The sequence below is a fragment of the Ixodes scapularis genome, unplaced genomic scaffold (assembly GCF_016920785.2).
Source record: "Ixodes scapularis isolate PalLabHiFi unplaced genomic scaffold, ASM1692078v2 PGA_scaffold0__279_contigs__length_252992795, whole genome shotgun sequence".
Taxonomy (NCBI): Eukaryota; Metazoa; Arthropoda; class Arachnida; order Ixodida; family Ixodidae; genus Ixodes; species Ixodes scapularis.
This window is the reverse complement of record NW_024609835.1, coordinates 181353127-181373324: the sequence shown is the minus strand read 5'-3', so window position 1 is coordinate 181373324 and position 20198 is coordinate 181353127. Positions and strand designations below refer to the sequence as shown.

General features: G+C 45.2%; 1 non-coding gene across 1 annotated transcript in view; it reads left to right on the top strand.

Moving 5' to 3' along the window:
• LOC120843220 overlaps positions 1–14821 on the top strand; it is a 39448-nt gene extending 24627 nt beyond the window's left edge. The window contains exons 2-6 of the transcript XR_006078321.1: positions 678–889; positions 1742–1911; positions 8418–8476; positions 9993–10049; positions 14514–14821. This is a non-coding gene — a transcript (uncharacterized LOC120843220). The remainder of the gene's footprint in view (positions 1–677; positions 890–1741; positions 1912–8417; positions 8477–9992; positions 10050–14513) is intronic.
• Positions 14822–20198: the final 5377 nt, after the last annotated feature.

Here is a 20198-nt window from a genome sequence, read left to right as displayed (position 1 = left end):
GAATGACGTAGACATGCCTCTGACGTACTGGCTCAATGTTGGCTGCTCCAACTCCGTGGCATTGACTGCGCTGATGATTGCGGCTCGCGTCGCACGCTAGAGTTGGCAGATTTCGGCGACTAGGCTCATTTGAAAGTTTGCTGCCGGTTTATTAATTATACAGACGGAATTAGATCGTAATATTTTACATGTGATCTTCCAATATGATACTAAAGTGGACTGCATATTTTTAAATATCAAAATTGAAGTGGAGTTGCCCTTTAAATATCACTTCTTTTTGCATAAAATTAATTATCGTCTTCGCGTTTCACATAGACAAAAGCTGGAGCTTTTGCGAAAACAAAAACACTGTACGCGTAGAAACCATAACAGTTTTATTTGGTAATCTGAGGAAACAAATGTATCATATAAATAAATATGTCAGAAATTAACTCGATCTCTATAAATTACCGCACATTCCCATACTCGAACTAGTAAAATCAGAGATTTGCCTCTGAGAATAAAATATTACACCATTTGCCCGTTTACACTGTCACACCGGTAGCGACACCCTCAAAATTTTTCAGTTACGGTTTCAAAACTGCTCTATATTAGAGTTAAGTTTCTGTCACTTCTGTTTGCTAATTCTGTAAAAAGTTTAGTCAGTGGCTAAATGTTTGGTTGATTTCCGTTTCCAGCTTGCCAGATAATCATCACCACAATGAGGGTCGCAGTGGTCATTGCGTTCTTAGTTGGGATGCTGTCCCTGACAGCTGTGCTTCCGGAACCAGCCTCTGCGGGAAGCGTTCCCGCAGATCCTGCTGATGCTGACGTGTTCCAAATAGCATTGGAGCTGACAGGCGGAGACGAGGAAGCCGCCATTTTAACGTTGATGAACGAATACATGCAGGTAAGAAAAATAGGCCTATACTTGCCTTGGATGAGTTCTTTATCGCTCACTGTCCTTTATTTTTCATTTTTCTTTTCTTTAGGGGGGGGAAGGGAGGGAAGGGTGTTGTATATTATTTGAATAACAGCATTACATATCAAATATATCTTGAAAGTAACCACAAAAAATTATGACGTGGTCGATTAAATATGTATTTATTTAGTTCAATCAGGTTACCCCGCAGCGTGAGATGCAATATTGCAAGACAAGAGGGCCGGTGCAGTAGCATAAAATATAATAACTCAATGTTGGCACGCATACAAAGAACAAAGACAAAGTAATTACTACACAAGCCCCGCGAAATCATCGCACAGTAAAAACAAAAGCGTATAAAGTCAAAATCAATATTTCTTAAACAACTCACCGTAATCCACGTTTCTATGACATAAATTCAGTCATTACTTTTTTTTTTCTTTCGCATACCATGTTTTGAAGTAAAATATAAAAGAAAAGTTTATCTAAATATATTGTAAGAGTTACGTGGTGTCCTCCCTTGCCCACACTATGTGACGTAATTACACTAATTAATTTCAGTGTCCTTGGAACATAACGTAATCTTTATTTTTAACATCGTTTGCATTGCGGTAGTAGACAGCTGACAGTTAAAACACAAAAAACAGGTTTCTGTGTCAGTATGACTGAATCAGTCAATAAAGCACTCAATCACTAAATCAATCACACAATTATTGTTATATGCGACAACGGCGGCATATTCAAACGATGATTCCTGGTTATTAAACTTGGAAGTTCCAGTAGTCACTTCGCCAAAGCAACAGCGACCTATCCTGACTCTCATGCCGTTTGATCTCCAAGGAACTGACTGACCATCCAGTCCTGCTCTACCAATGCTACCGGAATGGAACAACCATAGAGACAGAAGATGCACGAAACTTATCCATTCTTTTCGACGGTGTGGGTAAAGAGAAAGGACAGGTATCGGTCCAGATCTGGTACGTCAACGGCGATTCTGGCGAAATCATCAGGTGAGATTTGTGAAAATATCACAGAGCAAAACGTGGCCAGCGTCCTCTCGTTGGGTAGCGTTTCCTCGAAACACCGCGACTGTTTTGCCACGAAATTCGGGAAAAAATCCAGCAGCACCTCTGATTACATGGACCCCTAACATCAAATCCGGGGTATCGAATTCTACATTGGCGCCGCATATTGGATGCCATTGTAGGATAAAAAAAAAGTCTGTTTCTTCCGATGTTTTGGCTTCTTATTTCCTGATTAAGGCCCCCTCCTCGCCTACCCCTCGTCTCGATTTATTTTGATTCTCATCATTTCCCAAAATGCTTATTTTAGCTATAACATGCAAACTGTCGTCGTACACTGCACATCTGAAAAGATCTCGAGAGAGACGAGAGTGCAATCCCAAAAGAGTGAATAGAGCTGCAGCGCTCGGATTGCATCGGTGAACAAGTGTAGGCATGGAGCAAGTGGGATAGCTTTGCCTTTCACAAGAATATGTCGCGGGTAGGTCATAAATTCAAGCTCATGTCGCCTGTACGATCGGTCGCCCTAAAGCTGTGGCTTTAGCGTTGGCGATGTAAATAATCTTGTCTCGGTCGTTTTGATAAAACAAAGAACCACACATTGTGTCGTGCGTGTAATACGCATTCGTTATGATTTTCTATACTTGGTTGCGTGCAGCTTCAGGTGTTTTCAGATATGCTTCATACATAACAAGCTCCTCTGATCTACGTGTTCATCAGAATGCTCGAGACAAGTTTTGATATCTTTAGGAGTAGATTGTGTCAACAGCATGCTTTATTGAGAAGTGTTCCATATGTTTTATCGGCTGTCAATTGATTGCGGATGGGTGCGTTTAGAGCGTTGAATCCTCGATGCTCTTAGATTGTAAGGAGTCTCTTGAAACTGAAGTGAACACTAGGGGAGGAGGCTTGTCTCACCCTTCACTGTATCGATTGACTCTTGTCTGACGTTCTGATGTTTTACATCGTCTGCGCTACTCTTTCGGTACGTCATGATCCACCCAGAGATGCCGTGAATCCACGTGGAAAACTAAGCTTTGTGTAGATTGGAGCCGGCTGCGCGCGTCGACGGTCGACTGCGGATCAAGTGTAGGCTGGACTAAGTAGAGAGTTTTAGTATCGTGCACTTATATAGGAGCAAACGCGAGCGCTGTGCCTTTGCGTTATTGTTTCGTGATCCAGCCTGCGCATGCGCGTCTTCTGCATGCGCCAATCCAAAAAAAGGAATTCGGGCTCCGCACACGCGAAGTGTGGAACACGCAACGCCGATACCAATGCGCAGTGCTTGCTTTTCCCCGTACAAGCAATACTCACACTCGCGAGTATATCACTTGACGCCGACAGTCGCCCGCGATCTACACTCCGTTTTACTTGAAGTCCGACCGCAGTCGACGCTTCGGTTCGATGAATCCAATCAAGCGGTGCCAAAAGTGCGCCATAACGGCGCTCATGCCTTTTTAATGCGAAAGCATTAACTGGTCCAATGGAGTGAGCCGACGTCATCAGCTTTGAAGCCGCGCCAAACGGCACCTTAAATCCTTTCTCCATGTGAAGCCAGCTCCCATCTATAAAACCACGCGAAAAGCCTAGCCAAACGACACCTAGTTTACCCGATCCCATAGGAGCGGAGTAAAGCTGATAAATTTTGGCTTCAGTCCCATTGGCTTGCGCGCGTCGGCGAGGCCACCATTGGCCGCTGCGCGTCAGTTTCAACGACCGCCACCCCATGGCGCTGCGTGTCCACGAGGCAGTGGCTCCACCGCTTTACGGCCAGGGTCAACGCGCCGAGGACAGCGCGCGCGCTCGAACGTCGACGCAAGTACGCCTCAGACAAAAGAAGTGAGCGGAACAGCGGCGTGCATGCTTTCTCATTCGCAACTCATAAGAAGTGCTTAAGTGTACATCGAGCCTTTTTTTTCTTTGCACTGGCTACCATCGACTAGATCAATCAGGCAACATGAAGGCGATACGATCCCGCGCCTTTTTATTGCGTGATTGGTTAAGCCGGTGATAGGCAACCCGCAAAGACAACGAGTGCACGAGTGTAGTGACGATGCACTCTGCTTGATTTGCTTCCTCGCCTCATAACGTTGCCTGCGAACGGATTTGAGAACGACTCACCGCTGACGATCGCCGGCGGAGTACGTATGCTGAACGGCAACGGAAACAGCAACTGAGCTGTTTTCAGCACAGCTGAGTTGCTCATGGGGCGACGCCTGCGCTTCCCGGGGCCTGTGCTCCTGGAAATTTTAAAACCGTCTCGGCCAAACTATTTTAAGTCTCATACAGTAGGATAAGTCAATCAGAGAAAAATAGAGGCGTAACCATGACAGCAATCATGCAGCGCGCTCGCTTGCACCATTCCTAGCGGGAGACCGGGTGTGGGTGGAGGACTGCAAGGTCCGGCTACGGTGATAACACCAGCCTTCCGGCAGATGTGTTACGTTGTGCGAACCGAACCAGGTGTGGAGCTGCGGAGAAATCGTCGATGCCACATACTGTTCAACGAACAGGCAGGGGAAGACACGGATTCCTCCTTCGAATTGCCAGAGGGCACGGAGGCAAGGAAAGACGAAGCGCCAGGCGAAGTTGGGCTACAGGCGGAGCCATCTCCTCCCAATGTTCAATAGGCATCTCCAGAAGAAAGCGGTGCACCAGGCATATAGTATCGGACGGCATTAGCTATAACACGGCAGCCGTGGTCGTTGCGTACCCCCAGTGCCACATAGCAGGCGCACTCCGAAAAACCACGCATATCCCACCTCTACTCCGTTAAACTTAGAATGCAACTAATGCTACAAGAACGAGAGCAAAAGCTCACTGCTTTGTAAAGTTCTTCCACAAGTCGAGCGCTCGCGCTAGAAATTCACGTCTCACAGCTAGCACGGGTTAAGTCGCGCTTGTACTTTTGGCTGCAGTTTCAGCTTAAGGGTAAACGGAGTATACCCTGTGCGGCGGAATAGACGTTTCGCAGCAAGGAGCATGCTGCAAGTGCAGTTCCAAGCACTGCACATGCTGCCGTCTGCAGCAGTAACTGTTCTAAAGCAAAGCGAAGCAAACGGTGGCTCGCACGAACTTTCGTCAACGCCTTATTTTGGTCATTTACTTCGAATCCTCTGTACGGGGAAGGCGAGTGCGTGCAGCGCGTAGACCTTCACTCCCAGCATTCTCCATGATGCTTGGGGAATGGAGCCACATGTCTATTACTCTTCCAGGTTGCAATCACACCCTCTTCCTGTCGTCTGCCGAATAGCAGACGCCGCCACAGCACTGGCCGATGTTTGCTCCACAGGCTTTTGTGTCTCTTTCGTTACGGAAATTCCCTGACTCGCGGAAACGAGTCAGCCAGCCAGTCAACAAAGTGGACATACGGAGCTAAGCATAATCGTTTCCGATGATTGTTCACATATCTGGGTAGATTATACTTATATTAATCGGACATACGCCTGCTCATGGTTTTTTCGTGTGTCAGAAATGCCCTGATAATTATGATTAGCTAGGTATGCCCCCTTCGTTGGTTGTCTGGCTTGCTCGTTTTCATGTCAGCAAATCTCCGTACCGAAGAAGGCACCCACAAAAGCCTCTGAAGCAAACATCGGCAAGTGCTGTGGGGCAGCGTCTGCTTTTCGCCTTCCAGACAACGAAAGAGGCGCGGCATTTCAGAGTGCATCTGCTATGTGACGCTGGGGGTACGGAGCGGCCATAGCTTTCTTGTTATTCGCGACTTTCACCATAGGTGGCGCCACTCATTTTCCGAAATGGCAGTTATAGTGAGGGTTGGAGATGCGTTCCGGTATACCAGTAGCTGAGCCTGTCTAGTGTGCTTGCTTCACTGGGCGGTACAAATTATTCCCGCTTATATGAGGCTAGCTAGGCTGTTATAAGCGCAGGTCACCTCTTTATCCTGAAAACAGAAACGGTGTTTAGCGTAACACTTACTCCAGGAGAAACGTTTCTGGAACGAAACCGAAACTAACCTCTATTTTGGATTTAATTTTTCGGTATAGGCGGTAATTTCAAATTCTTTCTTTTTCGTGTGTAAGGAGAGAGTGTATGTTTGCAATAGTGCGCTGTAGTGTGTTAATATGTTCAAGATGCATGTCACCGCGTAATTATTTATCTAAAGAGATTGTTTGAGGAAACTTTACATTGTGACATACGAGTCTGATCCAGACACTTCCAAATATGTTTGGAGAGTTCAATGTCCCTTTAAGGATAGGGTCTTTTATACACCTTAGAGGTAACGTAGAATATTATATTTGATAAAAAAATCAGTGCTTATAGTTCTGTGTTCAAGTCGCCTTTTCTCGCTCAGACAATTTTTATGTCAAATAATGAACTGCGGTCCTCTTAATGGGTTTCTGGGTATTTTGATGATAATTGCTTTAACATTATTTTCAGCACAAGAATAACAAAATCAATTCAAATTTTTCAAAATATCGCCACAGCTGATGAGTAAAGAATGTATTCACAAAAAATATAAATTAAGAAACGCTGTTCGCACTACAAAAATTTCCGAGACCGTTTCTGAGTCAAACAGCAGAAGTGTGTGTGTTTTCTAAATCAACGCCTGACGCATATGACTTTCTATTACATTCAGTGTTTGACTGTTCGTCTATCTTGGTAACGATATTCGTGTTTTTTATATGCTAAAAAGAAAACAAAATTATACATTTCTGGAAAGACTACTATGGTTAAGGGGCGTATTCTTGAGATCGCGGCGTTTTTTGTGGGCCTATATTGCCGCACTTTGATGTAATATTTATATTACAATTAGGATATTTTAGTACGTAGTTTTCCGAGCTCAAATTTAATTTGTAGCTTAGCATCTAATTTCAAACGCTCAAAATAGTATGGCAATCAAAAGTGTGCAAATAACAATGACTGAAGCCAATTGCGGCATTTTTAATTAACAAGTTATTAAAAAAACAGTCTAAATTCAATAAATATATTATATAAAAAAATTTCGTCTCACCCTAGCATGGACTAACCGCGAAGGCTGTGCTAGCGCGAGCGGCCAGCCTTGACTGCCTTGACTAGAGCACTTGCTGCACGAGCGCTCGTGCAGCTGCCGCCGCTTCATTCAAAGCGACTGGCCCGCGCTTTTAGCACGCGCGGCTAACAATAGTCCATACTAAGGTGAGACGAAGTACAGCTAATCTTTGAAATCCATGGTAAAGGCATTCATTGTGGGTAAAGTATATGGTGCTCTCCACGTCGCCACTTTTGACAATCGGCAAAACTTCCAAGGTCAATAGAAATGAACCAAAAAAACTAACAAAAAAAAAGTTTTTTTTTAATTACTAATTTTTCCAGCACATTTAGTTCTCTTTTTATTATCTTTACGCGCTGTCATTTCGCCAATCTCAGCCTTACCGATTCGAAGGAAAGTCTACCCGTTTGCAGGTCTGCTCACTGCTGCACGTCGCGTTGGCGCAGGAAACCGGTGAACAGTAGTGAGTTTTAGTACTGCGTATACGAGCGAACGCAATCACTGTGTTTGCGTTAGTGTCGCGTGTTCCAGACTGCGTGTGCTCGGAGCCCAAAATTGCGGTCTTGGATTGGAGCATGGCAACGGTGCGCATGCGTAGCGTGGAGCACGCAACTCTACGCAAACGTACAACGCTTACGTTTGCTTCATACGCAACACTAAAACTCTCTAGTAAGGTACCATCCCATACCGGCTGCAGGACTACATTGGGACAGTGAAGAGTGCTGCTTCCATTCAGAAATTAAATATTGCGAGCCATGATCGTGAGCAGTTCCGCTGTGCCCACTGCGCAGGAGAACCGGGGACCCTCACTAGAGCGCTTCGCGTTTTCGCCCCTGGAGGGTGAGCAACGAGCTGGAGACGCGTATACCTAAAAAATGACCGCGATAGTCCGTCACACCTTCGGGTCAAGCCGTGGAAGAGCCTGTATTATATGGTGCTCGCTGATGTTCTAGCATGTGTTTCAGTTTTAATGGTATATATTCGTCAATGTTTTTTTGTGTCTTCTTACTTTATTTCGATTCGTTGTTGAATTTTCTGGTTGATCCGTTTTGGTTTTTAAGGAAAAGATAGATGTTGTGTCATCATGATCTTATCGCTCAGGAAACTGACCCGCTCGCGCATGGTAGCCGGCGCTCGCGTCTTATCTGGACGGACGTATGTCGGCGATAAATAAATAAGATGTCGGGGATAAGCTAGAGGGCTTGTCGGCGATTCGACTGCACTTGATCGCATTGTCTGTTACATCCGTTCGTCGAGCCGGAATGCGAACAAAACTATCCTCTTTTTCGTTTCACGTTATCGTGTAGATTGCTTCATGTTAAAACATATGGCTGTTTTTTTGTGTGTTTTTTACTTAATCAATTTTCATTTGTCCATGTGTATTATAGCATTTTTCTATGTTTTCCACAATCGCAGCTGATTTCTATGTTGTGAATAGCAGCTGACGCCGTGATTCCCCTGAAACCGATCTCTTGTATCTTTTCTCTCTATGCTATCCCAGGGACACGGCTGAACTGACCCACCACACTGACTCGGACACGGTAACCTTCGCCGCCACAGGTAATGTGGATAGCATGTTTTAAGATGGAGGAAGATTGTGTTATAAAATTTATCAGTTCAACGGTGCAATGTGTCGAAAATTTGGTAAAAACTACGGTCATAGAGACAAACTGTTGTGTTTTAGAGCGGAAATTCAGGCGAGCTGGCTTATGATTTTGAACGTTGTTTAAATATTTATTCTAGATATAAATACGAAACCAGAGTTTTGTTATTAATCTTCATTGCCGGAACGCATTGCCATAAATCCCGTCTCGTCTTCGGTTATTTCTACGTCAGCTCCTAACATCCTGGATATATCCTCTTTCTTTAGTGTAAAGTCACCAGCGTAACAGAAAAGTGGCTCCAGAATTCAAACTACCATTTTTTTTATTGTTTTTACTTCTGAAATCATATGCCCACGTCCTTTAACGTTTCGAAAAACTGATACATTTCTTAAATAAAACTGCTCATTCTTTTTTCTTAACGTACATATTTAAGAATGAAACTGAAAGAAATCCCTCGGTTATGGGGTTAAAACTCAAATTCCAGCCAGTAATAACTACACGCATGACAAAGAACGATGTAACACCGGCGAGTGAAGAGCCATCCATGTTTGAAAAAGAATAAGTCACGGGAACATGGCACGAACGAAAAAAAAAAAAAGAACGCATAAAACAAGTACGGGCGCAATTAATCAGTCACGCCAGACGTGCTCACCCGTCCCGTAAGGCTGACTTCTGCTCATCTAGCAAACAACCTGCAGGGAAACATTAGTCGCACAGTCAAGAACCAAAAGAGACGTCTTGTTTTGATCCCAAAAACTGAAATTTGTAGCTCCAAACATACTTTAAACATACTTTTACTCGCAAATGTGTGTAGGTCATCTTGATTGTATACATTGTATACACACAAGTATACATTCAAGAAAGACGGGAGTTAAAGTGTCATAGGTGGAGGCTATTCATCCTCATGTATTTGCAAAGCCTGTTGGCACGTATTTGTTAATAAATATTTTAAAAAATTGTTTATAACTTTTTAATCATTACGTTTCAAGGTCCTGGACGTTTGGCATATATCTCAATCACTAGATTGGGTACTACTTGAACTTTTCGCAAAGCATATTTTATCGTTTCTAGCGAGAAAAACACGCTTTTTGTTCCTCCCGAACATCCAGCACTATAATTAGAAGCACGTCTCTTAAGATCGAACCACTGCCACTTTCCTTCTCCAAAATCTGTGTTATATCTCACGGAACCTCTTGTTTACACAAATATTATTGCAAACAAATTCGGGGAAAATACAAAATCTTAAAGAGTGTTGAGGAAGGCGCCGTACTTTCTGTAAATATTTTACATGTAACGTTTACACTTAATAATTTAGCCATATACTAGTGTTTCCGAATACGTGGACTTAAATGTCAAACCCAATACTTCGTGAGACATTTCCATGTCGTGAGATAACCATATGCTTTCTCTTAACAACGAAATGAAACTCAATTTAGTTATTATCTAAATACTGTTATTGGTTTCATTTTCAGGGGCGACGTCGGAGGTAACTCTCGTGGACTTCAGAGGCTACAAGAGTCACTACATAAGTAAGGCCCTCACTCTGCAAAATATTTGTAGCCATCGGATACTGGAGTTACTCTGTACAATGCTTTGATTTCTATTGGAGTATGAGAACATGTCTACTGGGATAACTTCAAATTTGTACTGCATCTCTTGTGGCAAAAGCGTCTTTTAAAATTGAGCAATTATAACGGTTGATTATACCAAATATTTTCGTATTTTCTTGGTTCGTTTATAATTCATGCACCTCAAAGAAAACACTGTAAATCATCGTAGCACTTTGATTTCGACATTCATACGATATCTCAACTTAGGAAATCACATCAGTTCATTGATAAATGTGAACCTTTTTAATGACCTTATTTAGGTGTATAGTCGAAGACAGTATGATCTGGCAGAGCACAACGCCAGCGCAGGAAGGAAAAATGCAGCAGGGGTGCCATCGGCGTGCTTTAACGCAGAAGCTGGTTCCATAATGCAACAATAGCAAGTCCGGCATTCCCTTCTAACATTAACTCTTAACATCCCTTAGCTTGATTCAGCTTAACTTAGCTTAACATAGCTTAATTTCGCCTAAGTTAGCTTAGCTTAGGTTAAAGTGACACTGATATAAAACGAAATGTAAAGTGCCTAAAAAGAAACATTTTGTCTTCAATATTTATGACGTTAGTTTGATTTGGGGGGGGGGGGGGGGGGGGGGCGGAGCTTTGGTTTAGGCCCTGCTCATAACGAAATATGCTTACCTAGCTAAGCACGGTTACTCGGCTCTCATTGGTTGGAGAGATGATGGACGTGTGAAACGTTGTGTCGTTTTAAAATGGTTTCTCCGTGCCGTAATAGTATTTTATCGACAATATTTTTTTTATGTTTGAGAAACAAGTAATCTAGATAAAGTTAATATTGTTTTCAAAAATATCCCGAGATTGCACTTACCGCTTGGGTTTCAAACTATAATAAACCTGGCTGCTGGCGTTTGCAGCGTGTTGAACGATCGTAGCTCGTTGAGCTCGTTCATGTCATGACGATCCCTCCAATTTTCTGGAAATAAATATTTGATAGCCAATCGCAAGCATGGTGCCCCAACGGATGCCCCATAAGTGCAAGCACGTGAACATAGCCTTGGCATGCTTACAATTGCACGGCTTGTCCGCACGAGCAGAGACATGGCGGCGGCCATTAGCCGCGCTTGCGATCGTCTACTTGTGAGTGCGTGTCGTTCTGCGGTCACCAAGGTGTTGAGACCAAGTTTTCCTCATCCGACCTAGTTTAGAGCAAACAACTGTCGCGAGTACACGCCTTCGGAAGCCCTATGCGGGTACTTGTTTTCGCACCGGGACTGCCTAAGTCTAGAGTCCCAAGTCAACTGTTTTGCCTGATCTCGCTTGATTTGTTCGTTTGCGCGTGTTCATGTTGAGTAAAGATGTTGGTTCTCGTAAAAGCGGCCCCGTTGCTCTGTGAACTGTGCAAACGTTGTGATTGGGACCATGGTTTCAATACCGTGAAGATACCCACACAGGTAACAATTCGGGAGTCATTTGGATGGAGGAACGCACATTGACGGACACCAACAGACGCTTGTATTGGACCGTGGCTCGAGCATGATAAAAACTTGGACGTCATTTTCATGGTGGCGTTTTGCGAGCGTTTCAAACGTTTCTAGACTGGGAGCAATAGCAGACAGACGCAGAATGTAACAGACACTCAAGCGCCGCTTTCATGACCGCCTCTTACGGGCGTTGCAGATGACACTAGACGGTGGTGCAATAGCAGACGATGCCGGTAGCTACCGAGCGTCTGCTCTCACGACTAGCAGGTGGTGTTAGACGCCAGGCATGATGCACTGGACGCATACCGGACGTCGCGACAGGGAGGCACTAGGCTTGCGAGCGTGTTTGACCGAGCAGCTAAGGAAATTCAGTAATAATGGGCTGGACTGCTGATCTGTGGGCGGGGTTTAGAGAGGGCCGTGACCTCCACCTAAATTAAGTCAATATATATTGTGTAATTTTTTTCTGTGGAAAGATTATAAAAAACAAAAGGAATTGCATATCTTATTAAACCTGTAAATTATTTTTCGTTTATAATTTTTTTTCTTAACGATCCTGGCGCACCTATATAGTATTGCTGTCGTTCCGTCCTGAATCTCATTGTACCAGCTTAAGAGGACACTTTGTGCACCACCTGTGCCTCTGCAGAAGTGTTGTGCCCGGTATCAAAAATAAGCCAAGAATCGGTGTTACTCGTTGGTTTATCCAAATCTAACGCGCGCTAATATTTGTTACCGTTCAGCAAATGGCTCAAAATACCATTACCGTTACTTCCACAAATTAAGAAACGGTACTTTTGCCTTACTTTGAAAGTCAGTATTATTTGGCATCGATGAACCACGGATACGAACTTCAAGAACAAGTTAAGTTTTACAGATTGATTTCAGGTTGTTTGGTTTATTTTTTCATCAAATTCTATTTCATTTTTTTAGTCTCAGTCAAATCAATACTGCTTTTTTTTTTTGAAAGATATTGAAAGGTTGCCACGAAGGACATAACCTTTCCCCTTTTAAACGCAGTTCACAGAATACGAATGAATTTTTTTTTAAGCTAAACCGAAGAAATAATAAAAAGCGATCAGTAACGAGAGACGTTATTTGATGGACCACACCGTAAAAGAGTAACAAAAATACTGCACTCGCTAGTCATTTAAAAATATAACGACTACGTCAGCGCGTTGCTGAACATGGAACGTGTAACTAATAAAGTCGATATTAGTAACCCGTTATTTCCAGCACTCCACCTCAGTGATTTGGCGCGGTTCATTTCGGGGCCATTGTGACAACCTCAAAAAACATAGTGAGAATGACGTTTAGAGGGAAGTATAAAGACAGAGCGCGGACCCTCAACCTTAAACGTTCAATTTGAGCGGTGTTTATACAGGTTTAATTAATTTGCTTTTTATTTTATTCTTCGCTTGCCTGGTTTTGGAGGGGAAAAAAGATGACGTTGTTGGTGCTGGATTTGTGTTGGTTTCGCACTGGGAACTTCTGTGAATTGCAAAATACAGTTTACACTTTTTTTAAAATATTCCACGTTCCCGACCGATCGCCTGGGAGTTCAATCACACCACCCACAAGCACTCATGTGACTGTTTATTCGCTCACGTCATGGTCCTGCGGGGACTTGTGTCGCGGTACTTCGGTGGCGGTCTGGTGTCGCTGGAGGGTCCCCTCTTTTTCGTCCTTGTCGTCGGGTGGCTTACGGCATGCACGGCCGAAGAAGAGCAGAGCCGGAACCCAGGGAGATGGCCCAGTGGCGACGTCTCCGTGAGTCCTCGCCAGCAGCCAGGACCCTTATGCCCAGGAGTCCGTTCAATGGAGAGGCCGGTACCGGCCGCCCGTCGTCATCTCGATCCCCTTATTTGAACCGCCCTCCATGGCCACGTGATATTTCCCTTTGGCCCAGACTTGGTAGTGAGTCAACCCTGTCTCGCGAACTATGTCGCAGTACGTCAGGTGGCGCCTGCAGGTGCAGCCGCGCGGGATGTCCGAAACGGGAGTCTTTAGGGAACGCCAGAAAGGGTTTGCGCCAACTCATGGCGATGAACATGATCCAGCAAATGCTAATGAATACATGCATTCAGGGGCTCCTCTCTTGGACGCCGTTCCTTTCATATACCAAAACCATTCGTATCAAAACGTTGTTGCTTAGTGGAATTACTTGGATGGAGCTCGTCTAACCACCTACGCAGAAATAATTTTTTGCATCGATTTTATCCTAGCATTTATTCGATTTTCAGTCCTCTAACATTTCTGGCAACTCATATTTGTGGTACTTGGGTAACTTTGCCAAAAACAAACAAATTTAATAAGTCAAAAACCAACTGATAGATTAAACATTGACCCGCACCAACGCTGGTGTGCGGCATCAACGTTAACACGCGAACAGAAAACAAAATACGTCACGAACAGACTTAACATCAATTCCGTGGAATGAGAATTTGGGAGCAGCACCGATACAAGTCAAGAAACGTGAACCCTCTTGTTTTCTATTGATAAAAAAGGCTACTTCCTACTCAACCTCTTCAATATTTTTTTTATTAATTTTCTTGCAAAAGTGAGCTACGCGAGCGGAAAAAAATTTAAAATACGTCTTTTTTGTAGCTTTTTTCTATAAAACTTTCCAAGAAAAATATGGGACTAACAAATAAAATTGTCTTTTTGGGAAAACCAATCATAACGATCAAACTTCAGCAAGTAACTTTCAAAAACGCGTCACTCGTTGCCCTTTTTGGAGACGAAAATATGTCCTTAAAATCTTTCTTGTTTAGAAACGTGAGGAACAGAGCGTGAAAATGTCGCTTTTTGTAATATCGTTCAGTAAAACAATCCTTTTCCTTATTAAATGTACCCAATCTCTTTATTGACCATTTCGCTCGATTCCTACAAACTTTAACGATGCATCTTGAAAAACAAAAAATTCCGCGTCTTGTTTTTTCAGCTGAAGACGTCGATGGAAACGCCAAGGTTGGTAAGATCTACGACGTCGACCTCACGTGCACCAATGGCCAGGAGCTGTACGAGGAAGTCTGTCCAGATGGATGCGGCATGGTGGCCACGAGGAGCTTCGTTTTTTAGAGTGCTCCTCAATGGCGCTCAATATGCCTCTCGTACACTCTCGAAGAAAATAAAGGAGAGTCACTGCGGTCATCTCTACGTATAAACCTAACCTATGCAACCTACGAACGCGCACCCTACTTTATGCCATTTTCTTATATTAAACGCAGGAGTTTGCACGCGTCAATAAACTTCTATAGAAAAATAAGTTATCGCTTTCTGTTCATTTTAGGAGTAAAGCTCAATCCACTTCTTGAATAGTGTAAACTACTTAATTTTCTTCAGGACCTTCCTTTTACTAATTGTTCTACTTGAATAACATCGAAAAATATATATCCCCGAAGATTTTACCCAATGGTAACGATATGAATAAAAGACACCACAACCAATGGCAAAAATTTTTCCCAACAAGATACTCTCGAAAAACGTACTTCCCGAAATTTGGAAAATATCGATCCCGAAAAATAAAATCGTTTGCCGTCATACACCAACCCGCGAGGTGCGATGCGAAGTATCAATGAGAATATATCACAACAAAATCGACTACTCGATTTCTAAACTCATCTTCGCTGAAACAAAAACCCTCTTGCCAAAAAAAAACTTTTTTTTTTGGCAGGGGGTTTAGAATTAGTGTTACTGAGACACGGTTTGCTTTAAAGGGATACTTCAACGAAATTTGAAATATTCCCGTCGTGTTCAAAAATGGCTTGATAATGATCTACAATATCCGTAAATGATCGTCGCACGTTTCTATTTTGGGCCTGGTGGCTGTATTTTTTGTTATAAACGGCCCACTTTGGCAAGCGCTCGGAAAAGGCCCAGCGGAGACCCCGTGACATCCAACGCAATCATGACGTAGGTCGTCTCGGGACGAGCAAAGCTACGGCGAGGCTGACGTCGAGAGGATGGCCTAGTCGTTCCAGCCACCGAAGCGGCTGCTTTTGTGCGAATTGGGAGTGACGAATTAATCTTGTATAACCTTGTAGGGGGACAATAGCGACTTCTGCTACACACAAAACGCATTCTCGGGAAGAGGGGAGTTCCTCCTGCCCCTCTTCTCTCGTCGTGGCCGGAGGCGGGACAACCTCCGTCACTAGCTCTCAAGGTTCGTAGACGGGCATTACAAGCGAGGCGTTAGCGACATCCACCAGGTGCTCTCTGCTAATCGTTTAATTCGTTTTAAAATTCCTTTTAGAGACTTTCTTAACAAGATATTGGTATGTCCCATGTGATACTGCTCCTTTGAACACATATAGACGAAAACATGAGCGCCGAAATTTCGTTGTAGTATCCCTTTAATGCTGGGTTGAGGTTACTCTGCTTCCCCCTACCAGAGTCCTTAAACTTCTCGTCACTTCCGGACACTGTGCCTAGCAAGGTGTTAGAAAACTACGTAATCTAACGTAATGAGCCGTCTGCGGCCCTGCCAGTAACACTTCCCGCTATTTTTCCCATACTTTTATGTAGGAAAGAGATTCTTCGTTAGCGTCGTCTTTGTTGTGGGCAAAACGCAGAAGCAATTAGCTCCACTGACAACGGAACCCATGGAGTACGATTCGGCACGAATTCAGGATGCTTAAACCCTAACTTACATCGTGCGTGTGCGTGTCAGTGTGCGTGTTTTATTTTTGACGGAGTTTGCATGCCGGAGACCTTTTGGCCGACGTTTCGAGCGCCGACTCGTCATAAGCCCGAATGAATACTGGTATTCATTAAAATGGAGTACCAGTCGAAGTTCTAGGTTCCCGACTATCCGGCTAGCGCAGTCCATCACGACGAAAAAAAAAATAACCCGAGCGATATAAAAAAAAACGTTGCTTCCGCGCATAGAAAAATCTAGCTAAAATAAGACGAACCAGGCTAATGGCGCCGACATGAATTCTGCGGGAGATTTCGAACCAGAAGCAACGTTGTACTTAGTTCTATCAAGGTGTCGTGCAATAGTGCAAAGGCCCTACACCAAAGAGCGTGAAGAGCCAAACTTAAGTGCCTTGGTTTATGGAACTACTTTTGCGCGGGTGTATTCTGCCAAACAAGTAATTAATTATATAGTATATAAGAAATCCATAAATATTAATCAGAAACACGATACCCAGTGAGGATTGTCCAACCCGAAATAAGGCTTGCACAGCATGATCCAAGCTATTGTATTGGTGGGCTCTTCAGGTGTCCTTGAGGCAAAACTACAGACAAATATGGAACATTTGAAATATTTGTAAGCATTGTTAATAACACTACGAAAATAAGGTATTCTATAGATGACGCGTGTCCAAACAAGGGTGTTTAAAAAAAAAACTTTTTTTTTTCTTTCCAGGGGCCCTTTAATGTTCTCAAAAGTGCCTTCCCCGATTACGTCACCCAGGGGGAAAAAAGGAGGAGCTCAAATTGGGGGAGGAGGGCGCAAACTTTGACTGGTCTTTCGCGTGCCAAACGTTTCCTCTTCTTTTTTTCTGCGAGGGACTTTTTTTTTAGCCACGTGTTTTTTAGGTTTTTGGGACTGCAAAAATATTGATCTTGAAGTTGTCGGTGGCCCTTTAAGGTGGAAGTAAATATAGAAACAGCACCGGACGCAGCGCTAACTTGAACATAAAGTAGCACTGATATTGCTCTCGATGTATGAGCGCTGTGTCAATAATGTGAAGAGGAGTCAGCGTTGCATCAGCCAGGTCAGCGCTATTTTCAGCACTGACTAACAACGCTGGGGCAGCGCTAGGGTTTATGCTTGAAAAGGCCGTAGCCTATTTTCCTATGTGTTCTCACTTCCCTATTTCGCAAGTTTGCCTCGAGATCTTGTACTGGAGTGACACAAAGAACACATGCCTGATAAGTTTCAGCGTTTGAGCTTTCTTTGAAGCGGCCAAAAATATTTGAATTAGGCGCGCAAGTACACACCGAGCGGAGAAATATACTTTTAGTATAGCAGAAGAGTGAATACCTACACTGGATATCGTCGACATCGTGCCATATCCTCGCAAAATATACGATAATGGCTGAAATATATTTTAGGGTGGTTTAAGTCACCAGGCTCGATCTAAAATGGACCATAAAAATCGACGCCTGCCCGTAGCCATCTAAACTTTTTGTGAAAGGTTATTTCACAGGTCGGTTTTTAGAGCGCAGCTCTTAGGCGCTTGATTCCGGCTTGAGCGGCGTCGGCGTCGCCGTCGGCGTAACCGCGGGGTACGTTATGGGACGCATGACGTCACTGACGACCTCATCAGTGACATCATCGGCATCCGCATCGTCACTGATGACGCCATCAGTGACGTCACTGGTGACGTCATCGGCATCTGCATCGTCATCGGCATCGTCACTGACGACGTCATCAGCGTCCGCATCGTCATTGATGACGTCACTAGTGATGATGACGTCGTCGTCAGGTGACCTCATAGGGGTCACGTGACCCTGGTGACGTCACGTGACCCCCATGAGGTCACGTGACCCTCGTGTGGCGACGGCGAGGCCGCTTGGAGGGAGGGGTAGCAGACAGGATGAGGAGGTGACGAGGAGGGAGGATGTACCTTCCCCTCAGTACCCTTCCCCTTCTCCTCCACAAGAGCTGCGCTCTAATTCGGCGTTATAGGGAGTTGTAAACGGCTTTCATTTTTAGAGCGCAGCTCTTAGGGGCCCGTTTCCGGCTTGAGCGGCGTCGGCGTCGCCGTCGCCGTCGCCGTCGCCGTCGCCGTCGCCGTCGCCGTCGGCGTCGGCGTAACCGCGCGGTGCATCATGGGAAATATCCCATAATGCACCGCGCGAGCCCCCCTCCGGGGTCACGTGACTTCGTGGGGAGGCACGTGACCCCCCCGAGGTCACGTGACCCCCCGAAGTCACGTGACTCCCCTGAGGTCACGTGACCCCCTCCTCGAGGTCACGTGACTCCCCTGAGGTCACGTGACCCCCCGAGGTCACGTGACCCCCGCCGATGTCGCGTGACCCCCCGATGGCGTCATCGACACTGATGACGTCACCGGCATCCACATCGTCATCGTCATCATCACTGATGTCATCATCAGTGATGACGATGACGATGCGGATGCCGGTGACGTCATCATCAGTGATGACGATGACGATGCGGATGCCGGTGACGTCATCAGTGATGATGACGATGACGATGTGGATGCCGGTGACGTCATCAGTGATGATGACATCAGTGATGATGACGTCATCAGTGACGATGACGATGTGGATGCCGGTGACGTCATCAGTGATGATGACGATGACGATGTGGATGCCGGTGACGTCATCAGTGATGATGACGATGACGATGCGGATGCCGGTGACGTCATCAGTGATGATGACGATGACGATGTGGATGCCGGTGACGTCATCAGTGATGATGACGATGACGATGTGGATGCCGGTGACGTCATCAGTGATGATGACGATGACGATGTGGATGCCGGTGATGTTACCGACATCCGCATCGTCATCGTCATCATCACTGATGACGTCATCAGTGACGTCACTAATGTCGTCACCGGCATCCGCATCGTCATCGTCATCATCACTGATGACGTCGTCAGCGACGTCACTGATGACATCACCGACATTCGCATCGTCATCATCACTGGTGAAGTCATCAGTGACGTCACTAATGACGTCATCAGTGACGTCAGTGATGACATCACCGGCATTGGGGGTCACGTGACCCCCCGTGGTTAGTCTTACCCCCCCCCCCCCCAGCGCCCTTCCCTCCTCCTCAAGAGCTGCGCTCCAATTCGGCGTTACAGGGAGTTGTAAGCGGCTTTCACTTTTTTTTTTGTAAAATTACAAAGCGTAGTTCTCTTTTAGTAAAAAATGGGGCCAAGAAACTTGCCAGGGTCTACGGCGGGCGGCGACGCTGGCGACCAAGTCCAGTAGTGGGGTGTTTGGCGTTCCTATTGATAGATGGCGTCGAGAGCAGCGTCTGAAGGTGCAGCCGACCAGCGGAAGATAGCAGACGACACGCAGACGAAATCCGTTGATAGCAAAAGCACCACCGTTATGCAGACGCGTTTGTTTTACTTTAAGTTTTGCTTTTATTGTTCGCATTTATTTCTAGAGCGCAGCTCTTAGGCGCCCGTTTCCGGCTTGAGCGGCGTCGCCGTCGCCGTCGGCGTTATTGCGCGTTGCATGCAATTCAGGCTGCATGCGACCCACCGGCATCGGCGTAACCACGCGTTGCATGCAACCCAGGTTCCATTCACCGCAAGTTGCATGCAATCCGCTTCCTATGCAACCCGCAGGCGTCGTCGGGTTGCATGCAACTCTGTGACATCCCCAGGTCACGTGACCCCCGTTTTCACGTAAGCCCCGAGGTCATGTGACCCCCGAGGTCACGTTACCCCCCCAGGTCACGGACGCCCCGAGGTCATGTGACACCCCCCGGGGTCCCGTGACCCCAACCCCCGAGGTTACATGACCCCCCTCAGTACACTTCCCTCCTCCTCCTCAAGAGCTGCGCTCTGATTCGGCGTTACAGGGAGTTGTAAACGGCTTTACAATAATTTTTTAACCGAAGGTACATTTCAAAAAGACTATATTAATTTTATAAACCACGGTTGTAGCGAGCCGTCGCGATAAGGAGGTA